The 4865-nt window shown below is 40.9% G+C and overlaps 1 long non-coding RNA gene across 1 annotated transcript in view; it reads left to right on the top strand.

The window, feature by feature from the left end:
- The window catches only part of LOC123143566 (uncharacterized), a gene marked incomplete in the record, with an annotated part of 4742 nt that extends 495 nt beyond the window's left edge, over window positions 1-4247 (top strand). The window contains 9 exon segments of the long non-coding RNA XR_006470942.1: window positions 1-254; window positions 358-414; window positions 857-1040; window positions 1522-1576; window positions 2043-2160; window positions 3131-3211; window positions 3302-3524; window positions 3647-3773; window positions 3928-4247. This is a non-coding gene — a long non-coding RNA (uncharacterized lncRNA).
- Between the last annotated feature and the right edge of the window lie 618 nt (window positions 4248-4865).

The following is a 4865-nucleotide window of genomic DNA, read 5'->3' on the forward strand; positions in this document are numbered from 1 at the left end:
ACTTCGTCCAGCCCGCGCCGCGCCGCGGCGCCTCCTCCTGCGCCACGCTGGCTCCGCCACCCCTGACTGCGCCCCTACAGCGGTTGCGCGCCCACGGGCCGCCTGCAGCGCCCCCCGCGCGGTCGCCGGCTCCCTCCGGCCGGCTCCGCCTCTGCTTTGTGCAACATCGACCTCCCCGAGTTCTCTTTCTCTGGTGGGGGAGCTGCTGGCCACAATCTAGACGAGCTGGAGTTCTGCTGTTGCGTTTTGCTAGGGTGAGGTTCTTGTTTTATTTGGTTGATTCCCGCTGCTCCCGTCATTGATTGATCTATACTGACATGTTCTTGTTTGTTCCCTCTCCTTTCTTCTTGTTTGCAGGGCTACTGCGTCTGGTTTGCTCTCTACTTGTGTGTCTGCGTGATCCTTCTTTGTGAGGTGAGGTTCTGCCTGCTCCCCTGCTTCTCACCTGCTAGATGAAATGCGTGACTGGGTTTCAGCCGGTCTGAGATCATTTCTTTGTTTTCTGAGACATGAATGAGTGTTTACCATGTTAGATCTGCTGTGTGATGCTTCTAAGAGGTGATTTTACAGATGTTTTTATGCTTTGGTTGCTGTGGTTCCTAGACCTAGGGATTGACTCGGTTAGTTGGACTAATTATTAGATTTAACTTACTTAATGGTTAGATAGCATCTTTGGACTATTGTATGTCTGTGAAACTGTGAGTGGAAACGCTTGGAATTTGATGTTTTATTGGCTACCTATTATTGCAGTTATTTGCTACCTTTCACATGTGAGTCTGCATAAAGTTTTATGAAGATGTACTCTAATTCAGTATTGAAGGTTTGATTTGATAGCAACTGATTACTTGAACTTCAGCTTCTGTTGTACTAGCATTGGTGGACATTTATCTTCATATGTGGGAAGAGGGGATGAGTTTTAATAATGAAGCATGTAATGCAAAGAACGGGTGGGCACCTGCAAAGTGGTGATGAGGAAGGAGTCTTGCAGGAGGAAGTTTCAGAGCTAGATGGTCTAGCATCCACGTTGATTTATGAAAATAGTAAGTATCAATCGAACTTGACTGTGTATGTTCTGAAAGATGCAAATGTTGACCACCATGTTGGTTTATGACTATTTATGTTCTGAAAGATGCAAATGTTGACCACCACGTTGATTTATGAAAATAGTAAGTATCAATCGAACTTTACTGTTTATGTTCTGAAAGATGCAAATGTTGACCACCACATTCTTTAGTTTCATGCCAGCACTGAAATAATCGTGATGATCTTGTAGAATTTCCGAGCAGTTATGTCATTGGTATTCATTTATTAGTTTATTTAGGTGTGTGTGTGTGCACACGTGTGTGGCAAGTAATTTTATATGTCTCCCTCAAGCTGCGTGCAATCTAATTTACTGAGCCTTGTTTCAATAAATAGTTTTTGTTCTAGCTAAGTTCAAATTGTGTTCTGCCTCCTGAACTTTAACTTACATCCTCTGACTTGGGAAGCTAACATGGGTGCTCTCTTTCCATGGTAGCACAGCCGAGGCTGAGCAATAGGCGGAGCTGGATGCACAACATGGGATATCAAAAAGAAGGTTGGTTGCAGGATTGCACTGCTAATTGTTCTGCGTAGACGACCAAACTCTTCAAAATATAGCATAAGGAAAGATTGATGTTTGCCAAGTTTCCCCTACTACTCTTCTTATGCATGATTCCTTATGAAGATTCACAAAAGGTGGCTAGCTCAGTAAATGAATGTACTTTTGGTTTGATTCATGCTGTCAAAATCACATCGAAGTCATGACTGATTATGCACCAGAATCTTGAATGTGATCCATATAGTTTGGTGTTTATATTATGCTTAAGGCTCAGGTCTTTTGCCCGAAAGTAGTATTAATTGATTGAGTTAATTTACTTGATGATTAATTTTTCGGACTATAAATTAAGTTTTTTTATTTGTATTGTCCTATATTCTTTGTTCTTTTTTCTGTTGTTGGTCTCTCTCTCTCTCTCTCTCTCTCTCTCTCTGATCGATGCTCTTTCCATCGCCTTGGCTTGCAGGTCGCCACTAGAGCCAGACGAGGTCATGGCTTACCTTAACTGGTGAAGACACCACCATCACCATGTACAAGAGGGTACCATCAAGGATGTCGTCGTACTAATTGCCGATGACCTACAGGTCCATCTCTCCTGCTCTCTCTCTCTCTCCACTCGGTTCTTGACATGCTCTTTGCAGCCACATCCCACATGGCACTGATGGAGATTCATCTTTTATGATTTTAAGTTGAAATTCATTTATTATGATCCGACGTTGCAATTCTTTGTCAACAACAATAGTGGTTAGTACCTTTAAGTCAGGTTTTGATTACAAATCCTACTAAGTCAGGTTTTTATTACAAATCCTACTATTTTTTGACTCTGGTAGTTAGTTACCATTAACAGAGTTAAATTTCTTATAGTACTACATGTGTTGCTACTGTTTTTCCTGCAGGAGTGTCGTTCGTAGCAAACTCAGTAGATTCTCCTTGCAGTTTTCTGGGTCGTTCTTGGTCATAGAATACATATACCTACCTTCTCATATATATGATTATATTTGGTTTTTCAGATTTAGCTATATATTCCATGAATTTCTTTAGTAGCTCACAGTAATAATCAGATTTTAACTATTCATATGTTTTGCTTACCTAACAAGACAGTAGGAGAATTACAATGGAATTCGTGCGGGCTTGCTTACCAAACAAGACAGTAAGAGAATTAGAAACATTCATTCTAAATGGTTCAGCCACTCAGGCTTGCCTGGATCTTTGTTTTGGTACAAACCTCCCTACATTTTGAGTTTACGATAAATAATTGTGATGTCATTTAATCATGCGGATACTGCTCTGTCTCGCATAATTGCTTCTTATATACTCTTCCTAATGAGTGAATGGCTTTTCCAGACAGTAAGATTACTAAATTTCTATTGGTTAATCTTGGTAGCTCCATTGTATTAGTTTTTCATGTACATCACTATCCTACCAGTTAGTGTACTCCTTTGATATTGATAATTCCTTGTGTTTTTATGCTCACTTCCTCTCCTTGATTTTCAATCCATACCAGCAGAGATGCATCATTATTTTCTTACAAATTTTTATATATTTTTTACGCAGATTGCCTATCTATTTGTTGCATTGGAGGAGGTAAGCCAGAGGCGAGAAATAGAGCATGCCATGTGTGGTTTTTCATTTCAGGTATCCGTTTCATATCATTATTATAGTTGTATCTAATATGGTCACAAAGTATGTTTCTCGCATATTAACCGAGGATCATGCTGCTACCAGGCCTAAGAAAATCCCTCATGCTCAAAGTAATGGGGGTTTGTGGCGAGAGGGGCGTTATTTTACATCAGTCAATCCATTATGCATCTTCAGCATGTCAATCACCTCCGCATCCATGTCCCCTTTGATAACATAGGAAGTAATCGAAAGGGTATATGTCCCTTGACTAAATTTATCGACCTCTAGGTCGTGGCTGGTCATCTTGCTGCACATCATAAGGGCTTAGGTATAGAATACAAGTGATTCGTTATCTGATTCAAAACACTACTCTTTCCTGCTGTTGTAATCAGCATAATGGTCTTTCTTTAGATATTATTGAAGCTGCCTAAACAAAATGTGTTGCTGCAGATACAAATAGGTACCTCCTTTTAATTGGCTGGTCACAATGGCGGCGCATCAAGGTGCAAGGCAGCGGCGTCATGTTCATACTACGGGAAAGGAATAGCTCCTAATATTTTTATGCTCCTTGCCGTAGGTGAGTTGCCACCTCTTCCCACATGTTCGTGCTAATTATGAAGTAAACTCGAGAATGAATTGTGATTGTGATTAGTATCTTTAGATATTGGTCAGTACTTTTACTCTACTTGCTTATGTAGCCACTAATGTGGTTCCTTGATGCTTCTTTGAAGGCAATTGATTAAGTCAAGAGGCAACAGGAAGGCATGACGGCGATCAAGGTCCTTATGTACGCCGAGTGCTATCTTTTGTCTACCATATCGTATGAGAGTAGATCAGGATGAACCAACTAAGTCATGTACTATGTATGTAGAACATGTCCGGTCTATATCTGAATCTATGAATAATTATATCGATGATGTTTTATGTCTACATAGCCTGCCTTTTGTATGCTATATAAGCTCAATGTATCATTGTACTGTTCTTCTTTGACTTAGCATATATGCCCATTTTTGGATAAATTTTCATGTGACTACCAGTGTTGTAAACCAGAATTCTTTGGGCTTGCTGACTTCATTATCTTTGTCAATATATTCTATCCAATATGTTATCCACAGCTAAAACACATCTTAAATTTCTTATCTTACTCATAGATAATGATTTGGTGTATGGCACTTACTGAACCAATATCATTGTTATTTTCTATATTTGCAATGCTCATATGACTATTACCGGATTGGATATGATTTTTTTTATTTGCAATGCTCCTATGACTTACTGGATCAGATATGATTGTTGCCGGCAGCATCGCTGCTGGGTGCGGCAAGCCGCACTTCCTATCTAGTTTCTTTGATGGCCCCTTCCTTAGGTTGCATGCCTTGCAAATACTATCTTTTTTTTGAAATGGAACGCAGCGATTCCATACTTCACACCGGCTCAGCCAAGACGCTGGCCAAACGTATAGCTCCATCGTCAGGGAGATCCCCAGACCAGGTTTCTCCACTTGCCTCATGGCAAGCACCATAGGCAGCTAAAGCATGCGCAAGCTTATTACATGCCCTCGGGGCAAAAGAAAAGGAAACTGTGCTAAAATTTAGCCTAGCGAATTGACGAATCTCCCTGAACAGGAGGCCTTCAGGAGCACGGTCCGCCTCTGTTCCCTTCAGCGCCT

The sequence above is a fragment of the Triticum aestivum genome, chromosome 6D, assembly GCF_018294505.1.
Source record: "Triticum aestivum cultivar Chinese Spring chromosome 6D, IWGSC CS RefSeq v2.1, whole genome shotgun sequence".
Lineage (NCBI taxonomy): Eukaryota > Viridiplantae > Streptophyta > Magnoliopsida > Poales > Poaceae > Triticum > Triticum aestivum.